Source organism: Mustelus asterias, chromosome 1 (genome assembly GCF_964213995.1).
Source record: "Mustelus asterias chromosome 1, sMusAst1.hap1.1, whole genome shotgun sequence".
In the NCBI taxonomy this organism is placed as follows: Eukaryota; Metazoa; Chordata; class Chondrichthyes; order Carcharhiniformes; family Triakidae; genus Mustelus; species Mustelus asterias.
In genome coordinates, this window is record NC_135801.1 from 81329943 (window position 1) to 81354854 (window position 24912).

Here is a 24912-nt window from a genome sequence, read left to right on the forward strand (position 1 = left end):
AGATGGTGTGACTGAGTTAGAAAGCCAGTGACAAATGTGTTGTTGAAACTTCTGGGTTGGCAACGTGCTCCCTATCACCCCTGCCCCAGAGGGGTTGGAAAGTTCAAATCCAGTCAAAGAAAAGGAAAATAGATTAGATTAAGAGAGAAAGAAAGAGGGTACATTAAAGAGAAAGAAGAAAAAAATACACAAATTTAACATTCAAAATTTAAAAAACTTGTAAGAACAATTTGCTATCAAAAGGAATGAAACTCCATAGGGGGCGATTTTACCATTTTCATTCGAAGTGCTGAATCTGGGCGTAATGCAGATCCGACTTGGAGATCTGCTTTCAGGCGCCCCCATACGCACTCAGCCATCTCCAGTCCCATTCGCGCTGTGGGCGGGGCTTAGCGCGGCCAAAACGATCGGAGCTCTGAACTGCGCATGCGCAGTTAGAAAAAAATTTGAAAACGCGCGCCCGTGTCAGATCGCTCCAGGGCCACAGAAAGTGGAGAAAGCGGCCCGGGAGCGAAAAACGGGAGCGAGGGTGCACACACACATCACTGTCCCCCTTATCCACCCCCCAACTACCCACACACATCACCGTCCCCCTTATCCACACCCCCTCTACCCACACACATCACTGTCCCCCTTATCCACCACCCCACTACCCACACACATCACTGTCCCCCTTATCCACCACCCCGCTAGCCAGACCGATCGCCACCCCTGCCCCCTCCCCTTCCCACCGATCACCCGCAGAGTGGCAGTGGACCCCCCACTAGAGATCCATCTAGCCCCCCCCACCAGAGATCCATCTGCCCCCCCCCCCCACCAGAGATCTATCTGCCCCCTCCCCACCAGAGATCCATCTGCCCCCTGCACCAGTGAGCGATCGGGTCTCCCCCCGCCACCAGAGATACATCTGACCCACCTCCTCCTCCTCCCCCCCCCAACCAGACAACGATCTGACCTCACTCCCCTCCTCCCCCCCCCCCCAACCAGAGAATGATCTGACCCGCCTCCCTCCTCCCCCCCCACCACTGATCTGCATCAGAGGGCCGTTGGAAACACTGAACGCGTTCTTCAGAAGCTGGAGCGTCCGTTTCAGACTTTTATTTAGCAGGTCCATTACTGCCCAGTTCTGGATTGGCAAACGCGGTGGTAAAGGGGGAAATGCTGATAAAGTTGGGCGGGCAGTTCATTAATTCAATTTAAATGCATGCAAATGCGTCATTGCGCCCGTTTTGGGCGCGAATCGATTCACCGCCATTCCTGGGTTTCGGTAAAGTGGTAATCTGCGCGGATGCGGGCGTGCATCGTGTTAATGGCCTCACACCCGACTTTAACACATAGTGTCAATTGTCCCTTTTTTGGTCACTGGAAGAACATAAATCCAATCGTTATCAGGGCCCTTACACCATTCAGTACCAGTTCTAACTTGCTGTGACATGTTCAAATTATTTTAAGTGGGTAAATAGACATGGAAGTCAGGGGAAAGTTGGTGCAATTTCCCATTTTTGTGAAGCTGACAACAGAATAGTTAAATCGTCAAACAATGGGCCCGATTTTACCATCAAGTTGCACCTGTTTTCGGGTGCAAAAACTTGGTAAAGTCAGGCGTGAGGTGAGTAGCGCGATCCGCGCCTGCCTCTGCACCGGTTCCCCCTTTACCAAGGCCCGAAAATGGCCGTGATCAGGACTGCACCCAAAACAGGCGCGATGGCTATTTAAATGCATTTGAAATTTAAATTGACTTAATGGGCTGCACGCCCAACTTTACCGGCACTTCCCCCTTTACCACCATGTTCACCCATCCGGGATCGGCACAAAACAGACATGCTCTACAGAAGCCCGATTCAGGTGCTCCAGTTAGTGAGCAGGTAAGTGCCGAGCGTCCGATGGCTCTCTGTTTGAGATTGGTGGAGGGGGTGGGGAGAAGGTGGGTCTGATGGCTCTCTGCTTGAGATCGTTGTGGGGGGTTGGGAGGAAGGTGGGGTCCGCTGCCACTCTGCCTGAGATCAGTGAGGGAGAGTGGGGAGGGGCCCGCAATTGGTCTGGGTGGCGGAGAGCGTGGGAGGATAAGGGGGTCAGTAATGTTGAGAGGGTGGGGCAATGTCTGTGGGGGCCAGGGGGAGGCATTATCCGGACCGGGAGCGATGTGGCAGGGGTGCCGCATTCTATCATTTGTTTTTCTGCGCGTGTGCAGTTGGAGGCGCTGATCGGAGCTGCAGTGTTTCGGGCATGTTAAGCCCCACCCACAGGCTTCTGCAGCGTGATTCGGAATCGCTGATATTTTTCAGCAGAGTGCGTATGGGGGCGCCTGAGAACAGGTCTAAAAGTTGGATCTGAAACACTCCCAGTTTCAAGTCCGCCCAGCACTTAGAATCAAAATGGTAAAATAAGGCCCAATGTGTGGTGATTTGCAATGCATGCCATATCTATTCCTTAGCATAAATTGCTGCATTTGTTGCATGCTTATAGCTGTGGGCGCATATTATATACTTGTTATTTTCCCAGCAAATTCACACAACTGTGGAGTTACTAAATGTGAGGACCATGCTTAATTTGTAAGTTATAAATTGAGGTCTTTAGCACAAGGGATCTGTCAGCAAGATTGGAGGTAACTCAATTGCAAAGTGGCAGCACTTTTTTCATATTATCAATGTCCTGTCTTCTTCAAACTTTTAATTGTTTGTTAGGAAACACTAATACTTTGACATTATTCTGACTCCAAAATGGAACTCCTCACTACACTCCAACGTCGATGAAGCTGCTAAAAAACTCAGTGTATTTCGGCAGCAGTTGCTGATTATTTTATGGTGAAAATGGGCTGAATTTTCCCCAACTTCCTTGAGACAGAGTCAGAGGAAGGGTCCAGGAAAATAAAGGGAAACCACAATAGAGTGTCTGCTACACTGAGACCTCTGCAATGCTGTGCCTTCTCTTCAGCTGAAAGAGGTCTTCATCAATGTCCGCAGTTTGAGGCATCCCCTCGGTTCCCTTCTTTTCCAGCAGCAGTCGGCGACAATGGGCCTGATTTTACCATTTTCATTCTAAGTGCTGAATCTGGGTGTAATGCAGATCCGACTTAGAAACCTGCTTTCAGACACCCCCATACGCACTCAGCCATCTCCAGTCCCATTTGCGCTGTGGGCGGGGCTTAGCGCGGCTGAAACAATCGGAGTTCTGACCTGCGCATGCGCAGTTGGAAAAAAATTTGAAAAAGCGCGCCCGTGTCAGATCGCTCCCGGGCCGCAGAAAGTGGAGAAAGCGGCCCGGGAGCGAAAAGCGGGAGCGATGGTGCACACACACACCGCTGTCCTCCTTATCCACCCCCCCACTACCCACACACACCGCTGTCCTCCTTATCCACCCCCCCACTACCCACACACACCGCTGTCCACCTTATCCACCCCCCCACTACCCACACACACCGCTGTCCTCCTTATCCACCCCCCCACTACCTACACACACCGCTGTCCCCCTTATCCACATCCCCACTACCCACACACATCACTGTCCCCCTTGTCCACACCCCCACTACCCACACACATCACAGACCCCCTTATCAACCTCCCCGCTACCCACACACATCACAGACCCCCTTATCAACCTCCCCGCTACCCACACACATCACTGTCCCCCTTATCCACCCCCCCACTACCCACACACATCACTGTCCCCCTTATCCAACCACCCTGCTACCCACTCACATCACTCTCCCCCTTATCCACCCCCCATTACCCACACACATCACTGTCCCCCTTATCCACCCCCCTCTACCTATACAGATCACTGTTCCCCCTTATCCACCCCCCACTACCCAGACACATCACTGTGCCCCTTATCCACCCCCCTCTACCTACACACATCACTGTTCCCCCTTATCCACCCCCCCACTATCCACACACATCACTGTCCCCCTTATCCACCCCCCCACTACCCACACGCATCACTGTCCCCCTTATCCACCCCCCCACTACCCAGACCGATCACCACCCCTGCCCCCTTCCCCCACACCGATCGCCCGCAGACTGGCAGTGGAGCCCCCTGCCCCCCCACCGGAGATCCATCTGCCCCCCCCACACCAGTGAACGATCGGGCCTCCCTCCTCCCCAACCCCCCCAGAAAATGTTCTGGCCTCACTCACTCTCTCTCCCCCCCCCCCCCCCCCGAGGAACATCCAACCTGCCAACTCCTCTGGTGGTGTGGGGGGCCCTCCCGCCCCCTCCACACCACCGGACAACAATCAGCCCTCCTCCCCCCCCCCACCAGAAATACATCTGACCCACCTCCTCCTCCCCCCCCCCCCCCCCGCCAACCAGACAATGATCAGGCCTCACTCCCCTCCCCCTGCAACCACACCACTGATCTGAGTCAGGGAGCCGTTGGAAGCTCGGAACGCGCTCTTCAGCAGCTGGAGCACCCGATTCAGACTTTTATTTAGCAGGTCCATTACGGCGCAGTTCCGGATTGGCAAACGCAGTGGTAAAGGGGGAAATGCTGATAAAGTTGGGTGGGCAGTTTATTAATTCAATCTAAATGCATGGAAATGCATTTAAACCGCCGTTGCGCCCGTTTTGGGCACGAAGCGGATCGCCACCATTCCCAGGTTTCAGTAAAGTGGCAATCTGTGCTGACGTGGGTGCGGGTCGCGTTAATGGCTCATACTCGACTTTACCACGTTTTCGCGCCCAAAAACGGGCACGCAATGGTAAATCAGGCCCAATGAGTGTCACTGCTGGTTGGATATGAATGTGGGTCCTCTTATTGAGCATCCTGTTTGTCTGGTTCACCAGTTGTCCCTAATTGGGCAAAGCTTCTGAAGGCAGCTTCTTTATTGGCCACCTCCAGGAAGATCACGGTCAACATCCTGCCACAGCCACATCTAGATTCCCAACCCGGAATTGAGGCCAACATTGAGATTGTGATTCACTCGGCAAAATTCAACCCAAAAGCAAAAGCAGAAGTTCATTTTTGTGGCAACTGTTTATCATAATATAGCAAAAATGACACTTACCACTTCTCCCTCTATGGACAACATAAATTTTCCCAAACACATTTTCACTGAGTATAGTATTCCCTTAAACTGAAACAGTAAAAAGTAAAGATGAGTAATATATCAATTGTCCTGCAGCAATATGGAACTACACCACATCCCAACATTGATAATGGTGTCAGGAATCTCAATCCATGCCATATAGTTCTGTTGAAGTTGCATGTTTTGTGATGACTTTATGCCCAGCAACAAATTATCCAGCCCATATTATTTTTTTGTGGTAACATCCGATGTAATGACAATTAGGGAAACCAGATAAAAATTCCAATATGTCCCGGGCACAATCCACTCCTCTATCTATAATTCCAGCTTTCCTGGTTACACATGGGCTGAGGTGGCATTGGAAACATAAAATACCAAAAGGTGAATGTTTTTCATAATCTGCCACAAGTCATTTAAATCCTTCTACACCCTTGTGAGGCCATGTCTGATCCATTTGAACATATATATGTCACTGCCCGTTTTTACTTGGACGGTAGAGTTATGAAAATTCTTGCCTGGTTTCAAAACTACCCCCCCAAAAAAAATGATCAGAGTGCCGGACTACAGAGGGAAATGATCTGATGTGAATTCACCAGACAAATAATGTTCAGCCCTTAGAAACACAGCATCAAAAAGATTAATGAACCTCCTCATATTCCAATGTTTTGGAAAGACAATGCTTTTGCAATTAACGGAATCACAAAAAAATTAATCCATCTTCTTTTTCTCCTCAATGTAAGGTCTAAAGGAAAAGATATTTAGGGTGGTACAAAAACTTAAATAAATTACTCAATGTCACCTAATGAAGGCAAACACAGCTGTGCAATATGAACAGCTGCTGCATTTTTTTGTTCATAGTGAGAATTGCTGAGCTTGTCCAGGTCCACACACTTACTTGTTCCTTTGTGCTGAACAGTTAGACATAGTGGCTGTCCTTTGCCAGCCTTGTGCAGTGATTCTCAAGTGGTCGTGTATTGTTTCCATTTTGTCTTCCTTGCGATGTTTAAACAGATTAATGCATCTTGGAAGTGGCTTATGTTTACTCTTGTTTGAACTGTGTAGTGTTATGCCAGGGTTCACTGCCAGTTTCAGCCTTGTAAGAAACCTGGGATCGATAGCCTGACAATAATATTTATCAAGGGCATCAGATGAACCTTTTAACTCTTTCATCTTATTTCCGTGTCAAGGAACAGTCAGACTGGTTTTATCATCCAGTCCATGCCCAGAGTGAAGGATACCTGTATTTGGCTCACTGAACTGTCTTACATCAATTAGTTTGGATTATGTGAGCTTTTACTTTGCCAACCTCCCACTGGGATCTGCACTGAGTGAATGAATTAACCCTTTCTTGCCAATTATCAAAGATACCAGACAACAAAGTCAGGAATTAGCAATTGTTTATTAATTTTAAGATCATAGAGAACAGCACTTAAATGTTGAATATGCAAAAAATTAGTTGATTAATTTATAGGCTGAGCATAAGTTAGGAGTAGACTCCTTATCTGATGGTTTAACAGAAATGGAAAGCAGTCAATTGAATAAGATTAAGTTCAATACAGTTATATTACTGTATGTTTCTAGGACTTGTACCTCCAACGTCCCAATGACTTCACAGCCTGGCGTCGATGAACTGGTTACCTTGACTTCTGTAGGGAAGATTGTGTTAGCTTCGAAGATGTCAGAGTGATGAACTAGTATAGTTGCTATCTCCTGGGTCCTCTGCTCCAAGGCAAATTCCTCCTCTGCTGATAACTGTATCAGGTGTCACAGGCTTAAATCTCCCCTTCCTTGATCTCAGGACATCCAAGTTAGACCAATAACTTATATTTATATAACACCTTTAGTGTCATAAAATGCCCCAAGGCACTTCACAGGAGCATAATAAAACAAAAAACATGACACACAGCCACATAAGGAAATATAGGTCAGATGATGAAAAGCTTGTTCAAAGCGGTAGGTTTTACACTGTGTCTCAAAGGAGGAAAGTGAGACAGAGAGGCAGGGAGATATATGAAGGGAATTTTACACTTCAGGGCCGAGGAAGCTGAAGGTGAGGCTATTGATGGTGGAGCAATTAAAGACTGGGATATTCAAGTGGTCAGAGTTAAATGAGTGTAGGTATCTCAGAGAGTTGTGATGTTGGAAGAGATTACAGGGATAGGGTGGGGCAAGGCCATGGAGGGATTTGAAAACAAGGCTGAGTATTCTAAACTCAAGACTTTGCTTGACCAAAAGCCAATGTAGGTCAACAAACACAGGGATGATAGGGCAACGGGACTTGGTATGAGTAAGAAGAATACGGGCAGCAGAGTTAAAACCCTCAAGTTTATATAGGGTATAATGTGGGAGGCCGCTCAGAGTATGTTGAAATAGTTAAGTCAAGAGGTAACAAAGGCATGAATGAAGGTTTCAGAAGCCGATCAGCTGAGGCAGGGACAGTTAGGTAATATTACAGGCTCAAAATAGGCGGTCTTAGTGATGATATGGATATGTAGTTGGAAGTTCATCTCAAGGTCAAATATGGCACCAAAATTACAACAGAGTAGTTTAGTCTCAGACAGTTGCCAGGGAGAGGGATAGAGTCAGTAGCTAGGAAACGGAATTTGGAATGGAGACAGAAGACAATGGCTTCAGTCTTTCCAATATTTAAGTGGAAAAAATTTCTGTTTATCCAGTACTGGACATTGCATAACCAGTCTGATAACTTAGTGACAATGGAGGAGTCGAAAGAGAGTGCAGTTCCTTCCAGTTCCTTATGGCAATGCCAATAGTGTAACACTTCATCAGTGCATCACTGAATTGTTAGCATTGGTGATATGCACAAATTTTTTTTTTAGTTCTTTTCCAATTCAATCAAATCAAGTCCAATTCAGAGTCTCAACGAGTTGAGACATTTCCGATCCAAGCTGACAAGACAGGGTATGCAACCCCTGTCTTGGGCCTGATCTACATGAGCCAAGCTGATTGGAGGAGGCGCAGGTCTTCCTCCTCCAAGGCTTGATCTCATTTGCATCTTAGTCAAAAGACCGAGATGCCGCTTTAAAAAATTGCTTCACATGAAAATGAAGCTTAAATGCAACCTAATGACCTCAATCAAGTGCAGCAGCCGATCCATACTACACTTGATCTTAGCCAAAAGGCCGAGAAGCGATTGCTGAAATTAGGTTTAAACCCAAAGCCTTGTGACTAAAGACATGAATGTTACGACTGAGCCAAGATTAACACGTAACACAGTAAACTCAAACTATCAATAACTCATGTTCTCCAACTACACATGTCATCAATGGCCTTGACTGGAGATGCAGAGTGCAAAAGAAATGGTTCCTCAGAAGGCTATGTAGTGTGGTAACAATATTTTATTTTCAATCAGCTTGATCAGCGTTGAAGTTGATGAATTTACCCGCATCATAATAAGAATAATAAGAACAATGAAAGGATTTGAAGGCAAAAATCTCATCTTGAAGTAGTCCATTTTCACTTGAATATTACATCATGTGATATTAATGAATTCATGTGAAATTCATTTTGTCCTTTATTGTAATAGATATTTTAACCACTTTAAAATACTAGATAAAGGCATTTCATCAAACTGCATTAAATATTTATACATCAGTATCAGTTCAAGTAAATGCAAGGTCACTTGAAGATTGTGTTCTGTCAGTCTGTTAGCAGCAAGAAGGCTTGGGCATGAATTCAGTCTGCTCTATAGTTGCGAGTTGTTTCTACCATAACAAACTGCAGCGATGGTCATCAGGTGATGGATTCCATATATACTATCAAGCTTTAGACAGTCTCCATTTTCTCTCTAAAATTACCACTGCAGCAAAATACCCAAACTCCCTCCTGAGCTTTGAAATATTAGCTGACAAGGACATTAAGGAAAAAAAGAGCTATTTTAGGACCTGAAAACCACCCCATGCAGACGGCATCAGTGAGATTTCGATTTCTGACCTGATATCCATTTGAAGTGGGCTGATGTCACTTTGAGATTGTTGAGACTAATAGAGTTCTGAGATAATATAAATGCAATTTATTTTGCTCTAAATTATTAAAGACAAACCTAATTGTTCACATATGTTGAGTAAACCGAGTTGAAATTAAATTACCTTTTTGAAAAGACATTCAGTCATTGTTAAACTATAATTAGTGGTTCCAAGCAGGCTAATAAGTGCAGGAGCCTAAGAATATGGTGTATCTTCCACAGAATAATTTCATCAGCGTATGAGTTTGGATTCAAATTGCATTAATATTGCAGTGTTAAATGTGCAAGCAAGTATATTAATATGTCCATAGTTTTTGAAGCATGTTCTGTGCCGGCAACAAAATGTCTCACTCTCAGTTGATTGTGAATATAATGCCGTGATTTTGGTGCCAATGTTGCACAGTTCACTGAGGTTGCAGTTTATTTTCTTGTACTTATTGTCATTGATTTGCTGGTGTTGCACCAGTCAGTGGCAGAGTCTTATTTGAAGATCAAGTCTCCTCACCGTTTTGCAGCACGGTTAAATGTATACAATATATACTGGCCACGTTAATATTTTCTGATCACCAGTTATAAGAATCAGCATCCACCCTAAGCACTGCGTTAAGAAAATTGTTTCTAACGCTGTAGAAAATCACAGAAATCCACAGTTATATTAAAAAATTCTGTCTTGCAGTAATTGCATGATTGTGACCCCACCCTGAGTGTCAAACAACAATTCGGAGCATTATGCTTCACTCTTTGCAGCTTGTTGTACCCTCTGAATCAGTGATGGGCAACCTAGGCTGGCGAGTGGGCCACATGAGTGGCCCTCCTTCACCTCAGTGGCCCACAAGTTGGAAATCAGGTTGTTGACTGACCATGACCCCATGCATAAGACTGAATACACTTAATACATGCTGGATATTTCATAACGAGTTATAGAAATCATTCAAATATTAATAGAATTGTCTTCAACTTTAAATTGCTAAAAACAAAATAAATATTTCCACTTTGGATATGGCTCTCACAGTCAATGTTATGAGCAATCAGCACGCACCTTACTTCACTTGTCCTTGCTTTACGTGCGTATCACTTCAGTCATACTGGTAGGAAAAATACTACGCGGATGGAAATCAGTGAGTGGAATGTGGCAACTCTCCACGTGGGCAATGGCCAACAAAATGTCTCATGGAACATACTCAGAACCCAGGTGGGTCGCATGTGGCCCCTGGGCTGCAGGTTGCCCACCACCGCTCTGAATCCTTTGATTAATTGTTTCTTTGTCATTACATTGTCCATCATTCCATAGGAAACCTTTGAATAACGTTGAAACCTCTGATTTGGAAATCACCTTGTCGCAACCCCCCCCATTAAGTCTATGTAGAGTGGATTCCTGACATCTTTCTCCATTCAAAGGCCATAGAGAGTGACAATAACAATACTTTACTCCCTGATGAAATTGTTTCTTTTGATGATTAAGCATTTTATATCTACATTTTTGTTTTGTTTTCTAGTGAGTGCAACAGCAGTTTTGTAGGGTTTTTAACTACTTTAAAGTTTTAAAATTTATTTATTAGTCACAAGTAAGATTTACATTAACACTGCAATGCAGTTACTGTGAAATTCCCCGAGTTGCCACATTCGGCGCCTGTTCGGGTCAATGCACCTAATCAGCATGTCTTTCAGACTGGGAGGAAACCGGAGCACCCGGAGGAAACCCACGCAGACATGGGGAGAATGTGCAAACTCCACACAGACAGTGACCCAAGCTAGGAATCGAACCTGGGTCCCTGGCGCGGTGAGGCAGCAGTGCTAAACACTGTGCCACTTTATTCATCTGGAAGCAATGAGAAGATAGCAGCTCTTCTCTGTGCGGGGGATTGAAATAATGATGCATTGTCGCTTGCATTCTGAGGTTTAGTGAAGTTTGTCACTTCATTGTGCTTAACAGATAGAAACCAGCAGCCTCAGGGCTCTGTGCTCAGGGCTCTGTGTGCAGGATCTTGGATTTTGCCGGTTTTTGGAAAAGGTTCCTGAGGCAATCCTCAGTTCCTGTAGTGTAATAAGATAAAGATTGACAGCAATCAAGTCTAAGTCTAAGACAGCCACACTGAACATTGGATAGTTCTTTGTAAGGCCAAAACTTAGAAACTGAGGGTGGGACTTTCCAGCCCCTCCCACCGACAGGATCTTCTAGTCCTGCCAACATCAGCAGAGATTTGAATGGCTTGCTGCATCCGCCACAGGAAACCCACTGTGGCAGGGCTGGAAAATCCCATCCTGTGTTCACTTTGGGTCAGTGGAGCACTAGAGACATACTCGAGATGGAAATTGTGTGGAGAAGTGCAACTTCCTGAACTTCTCTGAGCTGGAAAAGTGGGGTCAAGGGTGCTTGGAGCATGGGAAATGTCAGGCGCATGAAGCAGATAATGACTTGGCATTAGGATTTAAATATGGCCTAAAAATTCAAATAACCCTGGCCTTAGCAGTGAGTGAGTCCCTAATGTGCCCCCCCACCTGTCCCAAACCTATCTCATTCTCAACCATATGAAAAAGGTGATCTAACACACGGGGCTCGAATTTCGGTGAAGGTTCTCCCAATATAACTGGAGGCAGAGCTGCAGAAATCCCAGAGGAATCAACGTAAACATACCATCTTTCCCCAGTTTTCCCGGGGTTACTCTTCTGCTAAAATTACAGTGAGGTTCTGGAGAAATCTCTCCCCTGTTGACATTAAGCACTCCTTAAGTTAATGATTTCACTTGCTGTGTCAACTCAGACACACACGTCAAGCTCAGAAATACCCCCGAGCCAGTTTTCTAACAGTCTTATTCGTATTTATTCATACATTAAGTGACAGAAACAAAAGCATGTTCTTTCCTGAAATATGTTAACCAGGTGATCAAATGGTCAAACAGCAATGAGAAGGAAGCTTAGTAACTTTCAGTTCCTCAATATCGAGGGCACTCAAGTTCAAGGTGAAACCCATAGAAGATTCCAATGAGACTGAAACTGATAATGAGCACAAAATAGTAAACATCTGCATATAATCTTTCCCCAAAGGAAGATGTGGGCAAAGTGTCCTCTTCAAACAAAGGTGTCCAAAGTAAATGTGTCACAAATGACATGCAAGTCCCAGGCACCTGAATTAGGTTCGAAGCAATTAGATCTTCAGGGACCGATGATATTTGGACAAAAGCCAAAGACAGCAGATGCTGGAAATCTAAAATGAATACAGAAAATGCTGGAAATAATCAGCTGTATGATCACAGATCTGAAACATTAACTCCACAGGATATTTCTCCCAGGTTGAGGGTGGGGGGAGTGTGAAATTGCATGGGCGGAATTCCCTTCGGGTTCCTGCCCACCCCAACTTTGCAGCAATTTCACACTGTGGCAGGCAGGCTTCAGACAGGAAGCGCACCCTTGCGCCAATTCGGGCCCTGAAGTGACCAATTAACAGCTACAGACATGGAAATAAAGGATCTCAGGCAGGAGTGGGCCCCTTCTGACAGGGGGTATTCTTCCCATTCGGCCCGGTGACAGGCCTCTTTTACCATTTTTTGGAAAGGGTTCCTGAGGCAATCCTCAGTTCCTATAGTGCCACTCTTTATCTTATTACACTACAGGAACTGAGGATTGCCTCAGGAACCTTATCCAAAAACCGGCAAAAGAGGCCCAATCACCAGGCCCGGTGACCTCTCTGGACCTCCCTCCCCCGCCAACCTATTCTCTGAGACCTCGATCTTCCCCCTTTTCACTTTTGAGGCATTCCCTCTCCTTCCCACCCTGGGATCCCTGCCATTTATCTCCTGGTTCCCAGGACTTAATAAAAGCAAAATACTGTGGATGCTGGAAATCTGAAATGAAAACAGAATATGCTGGAAAAGTTCAAACAGATTCCAAAGTTCAAACAGGTTCAAAAGTTCAACAGGTCCGGCAGCATCTGTGGAGAGATAAAAAGAAACGGCGTTGACGTTTAAACTCCATATGATTCTTTTCCACTTGGGATGTTAACTCGGTTTCTCTCCCTCAGAGTGGTTAATGCCAGGCAGTTGCCATAGGATTAACCCTAGTTCAATGAAGAATGCAGGAGGACATTCCAGGAGCAGCACCAGGCATACCTAAAAATGCGGTGTCAACCTAGTGAAGCTACAACACAGAACAATATGCACACCAAGGAGCGAAAGCACCAAGTAATAGAGCTAAGCGATCTCACAACCAACGGATCAAATCTAAGCTCTACAGTCCTGCCACATCCAGTCATGGATGGTGGTGGACAATTAAACAACTCACTGGAGGAGGAGGCTCCGTATCCTCATTCTCAATAATGGCAGGGCCCAGCACATCAGTGCGAAAGACAAGGCTGAAGCATCCACAGAATCTTCAGCCAGAAGTGCTGTATGGATGATTAATATAGATTGGTCACTTCTGGAGATGCTCAGCATCACAGATGCCAGTTTTTTGATAATTCGATTCACTCCGTGTGATATCAAGAAACGGTTGGAGGCACTGGATATTGCAAAAGCAATGGGCCCTGATAACATTCCGGCAATAGCACTGAAGAGTTGTGCTCCAAAACTTGCCGCTCCCCTAGCCAAGCTCTTTCAGTACAGTTACAACATTGGCATCTACCCGGCAATGTGAGAAATTGTCCAAAGATGTCCTGTGCACAAAAATCAGGACAAGTGCAACCTGCCCAATTACCGTGCAATCAGTCTACTCTCGACCATCAGTTAAGTGATGGAAAGGGTCATCGACAGTGCTATAAAGCGGCACTTACTCAGCAATAACCTGTCACTGATGCTCAGTTTGGGTTCTACCAGGGCAACTCAGCTCGTGACCTCATTACAGACTTGGTTCAAACATGGACAAAATAGCTGAACTCCAGAGGTGAGTTGAGAGTGATTGCCCTTGACATCAAGGTAGCATTTGACAGAGTTTGGTATCAGGGACCCGAGCAAAACCTCACTCTGAACACACCTTCCATTGTGTTGTGTGGCACAACCACCGTGCTAACTGGGACAGATTCAGATCTAGCAGTTCATGGGCATCCATGAGGCAGTGAGTGCTATCAGCAGCAGCAGAATTATAATTCAACCATAATCTGTAACTTCATAGACTGGTGTATTCCTCACTCTGCATTACTAACAAGCAGGAGGTTAACCCTGGTTAAGCGAAGAAAGTAGAAGAGCAAGCCAGGAGCAGAAAGAGGCATTCTTAAAAAATGTGGTCCCAACCTGATTGAGCCAACCCTTTACTTTGCCAGTCCTGTGCCACTTGCACTGATAACTTTACTTTCTACTTTCTAAATAACACTGACAATGTCATTTTCATTGAAAGAAATTAATTCCTGTTAAAAATGAGCTGGACTATCATGGAAAGAAATTTCATTTTTGTTTTTATCCATCTAAGTGGCTATTAATTCTGTGTCAAGTTGTCCGCTGCCAGCACGTTCAGCAGTCAGAGGCACGTATTGGCCATGATCTTTTTCTCACAACAGGTTAGAATATACCAGCCCTTTGGTGATGGGGGTGGTGGGGAGGGGTGGGGGCTGTACAGAATGGTGTGGAAATTTGAGCAGGTGAGCTGCTTGTCATCCCCCTGCTACCATGCCATATTACCAGAGGCAGGGAAGATTTGAGGACAGTGCTCTTACCCCTAGGCTAATTAAGCCACTTAAGTAGCCAGTTAAGGGCCACTCCCACCTCCTCTGGCATTTTAGAACATAGAACATTACAGTGCAGTACAGGCACTTCGGCCCTCAATGTTGCGCCAGCCTGTGAAACCAATCTAAAGCCCATCTAACCTACACTATTCCAATATCATCCATATGTTTATCCAATGACCCTTTAAATGCCCTTAATGTTGACGAGTCCACTACTGTTGCAGGCAGGGCATTCCACGCCCTTACTACTCTCTGAGTAAAGAACTTACCTCTGACATCTGTCCTATATCTATCACCCCTCAATTTAAAGCTTTGTCCCCTCATGCTAGCCATCACCATCCGAGGAAAAAGGCTCTCACTATCCACCCTATCTAATCCTCTGATCACCTTGTATGCCTCTATTAAGTCACCTCTTAACCTTCTTCTCTCTAACGAAAACAGCCTCAAGTCACTCAGCCTTTCCTCATAAGACCTTCCCACCATACCAGGCAACATCCTGGTAAATTTTAAATTTTACCAGCAGTGAATAGGCCCTCTGCCGCATGGGGAGACCATCCAGTAAACTCAGGCATCCTCCCTGTGGGCTCAGGGGGGCCCTCCTCTTGGGACACACTTTGGCCCATGGAGAGGCCCCTGATAGTCATGGCTGCCCTTTGGTAAATCCCCCTACTGCCCTTACCAACACCCCACCACCTTGCAGACCCCTCAGGGCTGCCAGGTCTCACTTAGCTGATTGGGAGGGTAGGCCTGCTTTGTCATAGTCTTTTCTCAGCACAGTTTCAGCAGTGGCCAGAACTCTTGGTGGCACTGCTTAACTGCCAGTCCTCCAATTGGCTGGCAGCTCCTGGAGGCAGGGGCCCATCTTTTAAAGTAAACTAATATGTTGCCTGATGTTCGGGATTCCCCAAACAGCTAAAGCAGGGCTGCCCCCAACCCTCTTCAGGCCCATCGCTGCGATCCCATGCACTGGTAAGGTTCTGGCCAAAATATCACCCAAAAGCAGCCCAGACTCATAAAACTAACATTGGAACATATGAATTAGCAGGTGTAGGCCACTCGGCCCCTCGACTTTGTGGCGCCACTATTCAATAATATCATGACTGATCTGATTTTAATGTCAATCCCATATTCCATACTCCAATAACCTTTCACCCCCTCTTGCTTATCGAGAATCCATCTACCCATGTCTTAAAAATATTTAAAGACTTTGCTTCCACCACCCTTTTGTGGAAGAGAATTCGAAAGATTCATGACCACAAGCTCTGAGAGAACAAAATTCTCCACGTCCCTCATAAGAGGAAACAACCTTTCCACATCGGGAAATCTCCTAACTCTGTGTACTAGGCCCAGCATTCAGCTAAGACAACTGTTAAAGAAAAACCAGGTGACATGAGGGAAAATATTTCATGCAGCAAGTTGTTGTGCTTTGGAATGGTCAAATACCTGAAATGGTCGAAGCAGATTCAATAGTAAGTTTCAAAACAGAATCGGATAATTAATTAAACGGAAGAAATTATAGTACCATGGGGTAAGGTCATGAACAGGATGATTAATTGGCTGGTCTTTTTAAGAACCATCATAGGCACAGTGGGCCAATGGTGTCCTTCTGTGTTGTATTATTCTATGATTGAAAGACAGCGTATGAAGTTATAAAATGGCAAGATGGAGACTGAGGAAATCTGACAGTTGTTGAGGTGAAGTGAGGGCCAATGTGGAGCTCCCAATTCACACACTGCAATAACACCGTACTCTGCAAATTATTCCTGCAAACTCATCTAAAAGCAACATCGGTGGGCAGCCTTTATCCTATCAATCAAAGTTTACAATTTCTTTCGGCTCTATACTCCCCAACCTCACTTTGCTATAGCAGGAGAGAATTGGAACTTGTGAGGGTTCTACTCTGAGCATCGAGTTCAATGGTTCTCCCAGTGGATATAAAGGTAAAAGGATAGAAATGATGAATTATGTTAGTGTATTCTTGAAAAAAAAGGATTGTTTTGGGCCCTGATTTTAACCAGGGTGGGAACTGCGTGGTTGAGTGAGGAGGGGTTAAGCGGTGGGGTGGAAGGACGATGATAAACTACCCTGATCCTTTTACCTTCTGTGCCCCTCCTTCATTCTCCTTATTCAGTTGGCCACCCAGAACTGCTGGGAAGCGGTAGGTAAAGGCAGAACTTTGGCTAGCAGGTCAACTCAGGTAGGGTTGAAGGAATGGCATCTGGCATTCCAGTAAGTTACTGGGATGGGCCTCACCATGCTGGTCCTCTGGGGCCAACAAGGAAATTAAAATAATGTTCAAAGTAAGCCTGTTTAGGCCACTTTTCCATCCTCTGCCCTTGAACTTGGCGTGATGGGAAATGCACAGAGGCTCACTCATTCAGACCACTGGTTAAACGAGCAGATGGCCCCAATTGCATCATTGGAGCCTCATTTGCATATTTAAAAATAAGTCCTGATGATTTCCACCTGCTGGTAAGAGCAGGTTCAAACGGAAGTCTGTGCGAGGCGAGCAGGACGACAGTCAGTCAGTCAGTCTCTGAGGTGATTTTAATTACGAGGATTTAAATTGCCTTGCAGACAGGCTTAAAATCACCTGCTTTGAGTTCCAATTAATGTTGCTTAATGAAAGGATGCTAGATAACATTCCTTTAAGCTGAGTTTGTCATGCTTTTTAATCTAGAAGAAAGAAGTTATGATTGCATTTATTAAATAACCCTTTGTTGGAATTGTACACCTAACATGCAAAATGTTTTCAGTAAATTCATTTATTTATTTCCATTTTATGCCTGGAAAATTGCAGATTTTATAATGTTTTGTTGTAAGACACTGCACTTTTACTTTGTTAATAAGGAAAATATAGAAATCCTAACTTCTCTTGGAGTGAGCTAAGACATGGTTGGGTTATATTGAGCAATATGGGACAGCCAGAAATTTAATTCTAAAGCACATGCTGATGCAAAAAATGTACACTTTTAATATGCCAAAAAACATCCTATTTTAATTATCGCTTTTGAGTTTTAGTTTTTAGAATACTGTAATTATTCATTCATGGGATGTGGGTATTGCTGGCAAGGTCAACATTTGTTGCCCATCCCTAATTGCCCTTGAACTGATTGGTTTGCTAGGCCATTTCAGAGGACATTTGAGAGTCAGACACATTACTGAGCATTTGGTGTCACATGTAGGCCAGACCAAGTTAGAATGGCAGATTTCCTTCCCTAAAGGCACATTAGCAAACAAGCTGGGTTTTTACAATAATTGATGATAGTTGTCCCAGTCACCATTACTTATATCAGCTTTATATTCCAGACTTATTAATTTAATTTAACTTCCACCAGCTTCCATTTGAATCCATGTTCCCACAGTTTTACCCCGGACTGTACTGCCATCTCCCTCATTAACCAGTGGACAGATTTTTATTGGTTAAGGGTAGGAAAGGAAGGTAAATGGAGTTAAGGTATGGATAAGCCATCATCCAGTTGAATGTGTGAATGGGCTGGAAGGACGGAATGGCCTATTACCATTCCAATGTTCTACGTACTTGCACCTCATAGATGCAGAGAGTTCTGCTGTGTCTTTACTGGTCAGTTTGCTCACACTATGGAAATGACCCCATTCCTGTCATTTGGATATTGTGAACATTGTCAAGAAGAGATCCCACTCCTCTTTGCTTCCAGCAGTCAAATAGGGACTCAGCAATTTCCACCTTCAGTAGTTTAGCTTCAGTGCAAAGCAGATTGGACTTGGCATAATTATTACACTTGTATAACGTAAATGCAGTTTTCAGACCAGACCTGACTCTGAAGTGTAGAGCGAGAGTCACTCTTCTTAGCTACGGTGTTCCACTTTGCTTCAGAGTCAAGTCACACCTTGACTCCAGGAGCGAAATGCAACGACCCCTGGTGATGAGTTTAAATGGCACTTAAGCTGCCCAAGTTAGCAATGGATTGCCTCAAAAGCATTGGGGCTCCCAAAAGTGTTTGACATGGTGTTCCCATCAGTTATGCAGCTGGTGGATGTGAAACCGACTTTGAAAATTCAATCCCATCCCAGGTTTGGGCTGTACTTATGGTGCAGCTAATGTTGTCATAGCAAACCACTTCTCATTGATGTTCCACTTGTGTGAAGGAACCATTGATCAATGCAGGGGAGCCCCGGATTAGACCAACATTCCCTCCTGGGTAATTGATGATACCACCAGGTAGGAAAAGAGTCAATTTCCCATTTTTATCAATGTTCATAGGAAGAAAAATATATGTAATTGTTTTGTAACAGGAATACTGGCATTCAAGATGGCTTTTATTCTGGGGATGTATTACTTAAGGTGCTCAAATGGACTATGGAGGCACTTCTTAATTATTCCTGCACGAACTGCATCATTTTTTCAAACACCTGTTTTGCCTTATAGCATGTAATCCCCTGCTTTATTCTGTGCTCTGAGCACTCCACAGACTATATTGAGCACTGTCTGGAAGAGTAAATAATAATTGGCATATTCATTACTTGAGCTTGGTGGCAATATCATAGGAACAAGCCGAATGCAAGTAATTACTGATCAGAGACAACAAACCATTTGACGACGAGTAGGTGTGAACTGTATTGTCTGTGAACGCAGGACTTCAGGCACAAAATTTCCAAAGAAAATTATGGATTCAGCAGACCAAAATACCAAATGTGCTCTCCCTGTGGGAAAACTGTAGCAGGAGCACAAAGTCGAGAAATTACCCCTCAAGTTTCAACTCTGAATAAGTCCTATTTCTTTATCGTCCCTGTTTATGAGAAGCTTGGCAGTTTTTAAAAATTATATTAAGGGCACTCTATGCTGGGAACAACAACAAATTGAAGTTTTCAGTTCACTACACTTTCAATTAGTGGCTCGAATGTTGAGTCTCAACCATTTCTTTTGACATAACCATCTGTTACTGCTGAATGAAGACAGAAGTGGACCATTCATTTATCAGCTCCATTTCTCTTCTGAAAAGTTCTTGCCAGGAATTTCCTCAGGGCTTCCTGCCACAGCTTCAGCAAAAGATTGGCGTTAACTCCAGATACACTGCAAAAACGGGGGTTTCTGCTGTTGTCTGGCAAGGTTCAGATGGCCAAGCAGCACAATTCCTGGGAAGATTCACCACCATCTTAGTGACAGGTTTGCCTCTTTTGGCAATGGAGTCCTCAGCTTCAGTAGTGTGAGGAATTTGCTGCTTATCTTGTGGAGGAATTTATTTTGATGTGGAACCATATTATAAAGCTTGCATTCATTAATCCTTCTTGCATACTGGTTGTCATTTTATCAGTGGGTGTCAGGATTACTGCAACTGGGAGCTACTGTACAGAAATATTCCAACAATTTTCCCACCACATAACTAAGTAGAAAGGTCAGAGGGCTATGTTTTCCTTGTTATTTTTTGTGCATTTTTATTAATCACAATGACCATGGCTATGGTTGGATAGCAGATTCAAATGAGATTATTTTAATGCATTTTCTTCACTACCCTTTATTTTGCATTATTAGATGCTCCCCACTGAGTAAGTGGACGAGTGACACATTTTCCGATCTCTCTGTTCTCAGACTGCTGTTGGTGTGCAGGTGCAGGTTGACTCTAACTGTTGGGGCAACATAAAGGGTGAGATTGTCCATGCAACACACCGCATCTTTCGCCGTGGCGGAGCGGGTCCGCCATTGGCCAGCGGTGGGATCTTATGAACCCACCATTGTCAATAGGGTTTCTGGTTGAATGCACCCCTTGCTACCATGGAACACGCAGTGGGGGTGCACCGTCGGCAGGACTAGAAGGTCCCACTGACGTGAACAGCTGGAATGTTCCGGCGAGAGTGTTTTGAGGAATAACATAAGGGAATTAAACTTTCATTAAAATCTGTAAGAGTATTGCTTGTCTGTTCTGGTATTTCCTTATGTGACTCTGTCACATTCAGTAAGATAACAATCCTGAGTTGTGCCTTAGAACCACTCCAACCACAGACCCTCCCCCCACCTCAATCACACCATACCCTGCCGTGTAATTACTCCCACCTCCTCCAATCATCAACCACCTCCAATCACAAGCCGCCTCCAATTATAAATCACCTCCCCCCTGGCCCCCCAGCCCCCATCATCAATGTCCTCTCTAAGCCCCAATATCCCACTCCTCCACACCTTCCACACCTTACTGCTCCCAATTGTTGGAACTATCCCCAACTCTCCCTGGCCAAAGCCTCCAGGCATTGGTTTTCCACCCAGAATCTGACCATCCTACATAGTTATAGCTCGTGGGCATGCATCAGAGGAAAATGATTACAGTGAGGCTAACTTGGGTGGGTCCGCCACACCACTGGCTTTGCTAGTTTTTCTCTGCCATTCTGTGCATCCTTCCTGTCAAATATGAGGCACTTTGCTCTGCTTGTTGCTTCCTCACAGCACCATATATGATACCAATAATTCAATACTTGAGGATCATTGTGAATGAGAATGGCTTCTTGTAACAAGGTAGGCCTCAAAGTGCTGATACCTAAAATGTACCAAGATTTCTAAATGTAATTTCTCACTTAATAGTACAAGATAAAAGTATGCCATCTAGAACAACAATGAAGCATAGGTTAGCCTAGATAATTGTTATCCAGGTATTTAATCATACAACTCCAGTCTAGAGTAATATTTGTCAAAATCTCCTATTGAACACCCAGAATAATTATGTGAACACTTCGTAGCGGATTTCAGATCTTGCCACAGATCTCTAGCATTAATTATATTCAATTAAATATGCCCTACTTGGTGCTTCAACTTATTGCATATGATTTAAACAGCAATTGTATCTTTCAGGTTCTCATGTCTCCCGCTTACCTGCATGCCTCCTCTGTTTGATCTTTCCCATTTCCATGCTGTGCTTAGATTGGTTTGTACTGAACACAGCACCAATAATAATAGAATCATGAGAGTACTGTGCTCCACAGCAAATTATAAAACCATGACATGTTTTATTGGATTTATTATTGTCACATGTATTAGTACACAGTGAAAAGTATTGTTTCTTGCACGCTATACAGACAAAGAGAAGGAAAGGAGAGGGTGCAGAAGGTAGTGTTACAGTCATAGTTTGGGTGTAGTGAAAGATCAGCTTAATATGAGGCAGGTCCATTCAAAAGTCTGATGGCAGCAGGGAAGAAGCTGTTTTTGAGTCGGTTGGTATATGACCTCAGACTTTTGTGTCTTTTTCCCGACGGAAGAAGGTGGAAGAGGTTATGTCCAAGGTGCGTGGGGTCCTTGATTATGCTGTTGCTTTTCCGAGGCAGCGGGAAGTGTATCAATGAATGGGAGGCTAGTTTGCGCGATGGATTGGGCCTCATTCACGACGCTTTGTGGTTTCTTGTGGTCTTGGGCAGAGCGGGAGCCATACCAAGCTGTGATACAACCAAAAAGAATGCTTTCTATGTTGCATCTGTAGAAGTTGGTGAGAGTGGTAGCGGAAATGCCAAATTTCCTTAGCCTCCTGAGAAAGTAAAGGCATCGGTAGGCTTTCGTGACTATAGTGTTGGCGTGGAGAGACCAGGACAGGTTGTTGGTGAGCTGAACATCTAGAAACTTGAAGCTCTTGACCATTTTCACTTCATCTCCGTTGAGGTTGACAGGTGCATGTCCTCCACTACACTTCCTAAAGCTGATGACAATCTGACATTGAGGGAGAGATTATTGTCATCGCACCAGTTCACCAGATTCTCTATCTCTTTCCTGTACTCCATCTCATCATTGTTTGAGATCCCACCCACTACGGTGATGTCATCAGCAGACTTGAAAATCGACTTGGAGGGGAATTTGGCCACACAGTCATAGGTGTATAAGGAGTAGTAAGGGGTTGAGGACACAGCCTTGTGGGGCACCGGTATTGAGGATGACCATGGAGGAGGTGTTGTTGCCTATCCTTACTGATTGCGGTCTGTGGATTAGGAAGTCTATGATCCAGTCACAGAGGGAGGAGCCGAGCCCTAGGCCATGGAGTTTGGAGATGAGTTTCGTAGGAATAATGGTGTTGAAGGCCGAGCTGTAATCAATAAATAGGGGTCAGACATTGGTGTCTTTGTTATGTGATTTCTAGAGTCGCTGAATTCCAACAGTTTTATTTTTCTGAGCTTGCTAAGGTTGGCACTGAGGCCTGGAATTTCTACAGAGTTTCTCCCTTCCTGCTAATGTTCCTTCATCAGGAGTGATTGGAGAAATCTCATTTAAACATGTGAGCAAAGTGTCCACTGCAGTTCATCCTTTGGAGCTGGGGCTGTTTCAAAGGAATTCATGGTCCAGATAATCCCTTTTTAGTAACTTCTTCAAATTTTACTGTTTGCGTTGACGCGCTACAAATAATGGAATTATAAAACAAAAAAAAATCACATGTTCTGGTGATACTTTTAAAATTTTTTGGATTAATGGGATCAAATTGCATCCACCTAGGAGAGCATTTTACAGCTCTGTCACTGTGGGAACAGGACAGAAAGTGCGGGGAGACGTTCGAAAGTCCATTGATTTTGGCGGAACCAGAAAATCTCACCGGTGGGACTGGAAAATCTTGCGGATGGTGGGCATAAAATTCCCCCCAACCCCCGCCAAAATTCCTGTTCATAATCATAATGGACCAAACGTTTATTGTCATCTTTAAACATTGTTTTAACAGTCAGTAACTTATTTGAAAAAGCTTTCAACCTATTGTCACCAATTACTAATATTTAGTCTGTTTTACCTCAGTAGCAGCACTTTAGTCTCTAAATTAGAAGACTGAGAGTTAGAAGTTGAACCCGATTGTAGCTGTTTGATGCCACCAGTGTACCATTGCTGGCCTGTGATCCCCCTCCCTCCCGCCCCATCCTGATGTCCTGCTATCTTCTCCTTCCCAGGATATCGGCTATAACCAATTCTCATCCCTTAAACTGATAATCTGGCCTATCGCTTCATTGCAGGTCTAAGGGAGATGTTAAACCGAGATCCCATCTGCCCTTTCATGGTGGATTACATCTGAGTAAGAGCAGGGAAGTCCTCTCACTGTTTTGGCAAACATTTCATCCCTGACGAACACCATTTAAAAAAAAAAAGAGAATCTGGGCATTTATTTCATCGTTCTTGATGGGAGCTTGCTATGCACACAATTGTTGCCACATAATTTGCCTACATTAGAACAGTAACTGCACTTCAACATTATTCCAATGGCTGGCAAGTGCTTTGCAATAGCTCGAAAATCTGAAAAGTCTTACGAATAGGCAAATTCTTCGACAATTCATTCAATTTTAATGTCACCACTGAACATTCTGCTGTTAGTAAATTAAATCACAAACGTTAGTTCTATCTGGCAAGTGGTTTTTACATTAGGAAAATGAACGTCAGAACAAAATTAGAGGATTGATTTTGTTTTTAAACATCTAGTCCATGTACTGTGTAAGTTTAATTGTTTGTTAGTATGTGTTTGTTTTTTCTGTATACTATTTTGCCTATAAATTACTTTAGCCAGGTCGTTTTAGATTATACACATTGGTCTGTCTGCTCCACTCCACATAATTCTATCCACCAATTCCTTAAAAGCTTCCCAGCTCTCTGCATAAAGCTGATACACACTCGGGCATCCCTAATCCATGGCCCTTGAGAGTGCACTGGCGATTTCTCCAAACCAAGCAAACAGAAATTATATTTTGGAGGTTTTGAAGCACAGTGATGTAATCGCGTATCAGACACCATTCTGAGGGGAAAAAAAACATTTTTTTGTAGTGCATAATTCTTAGTTGACATTTGGGAAGACCGCTTCGGCTGTGAGTATAGAATAAAGTGGAACATGGACATCTGAAAACACTTGGATGTTCCTGTGCGATTGTCATTGGCGATTAACTTGATCCTCACTTCCACAAGGTACTTCAGACACTGACCTAAACCAAAGCTGAGAGAGAATTCCACTGAAACCAACCGATCTGTCTGTTCGGCAGCTGTGCAATTTGACCCTGTCACCTTCTGATTTCAGACTCGAGTATCTGAGCTACCAATCTTTCCTGTTGTAGGTCTCTGTAAGGGAATATCCTATACGTCACATGCAACTTGGCTGCTGTGTTTCCTACATTACAACAGTATGATTATGACCCGGATTTCCACTCCCAAAGCAGGTATGCAAAGTTGGAAAATTTTCTAGTTGGTTGTACCCACCTCCAAGAAAGAGTGCCCCGAGTAATGGGGTCTTGGTTCTCGGGTGGGGGGTGGGTGCATGCTAAAGTCAGGACCACTGCTTCCTGAAA

The 24912-nt window shown here is 44.5% G+C and overlaps 1 protein-coding gene and 1 non-coding gene across 4 annotated transcripts in view; one reads left to right on the forward strand and one right to left on the reverse strand.

Annotated features, from left to right (window-relative positions):
- Positions 1 to 24912, forward strand: part of arhgap24 (Rho GTPase activating protein 24) — a 440920-nt gene that overhangs the window by 134582 nt on the left and 281426 nt on the right. The gene's annotated exons all lie outside the window — the stretch shown is intronic.
- LOC144501532 (U2 spliceosomal RNA) lies at positions 7988 to 8178 on the reverse strand. Its single transcript, XR_013499131.1, has one exon. It is a non-coding gene; the product is annotated as a U2 spliceosomal RNA (small nuclear RNA).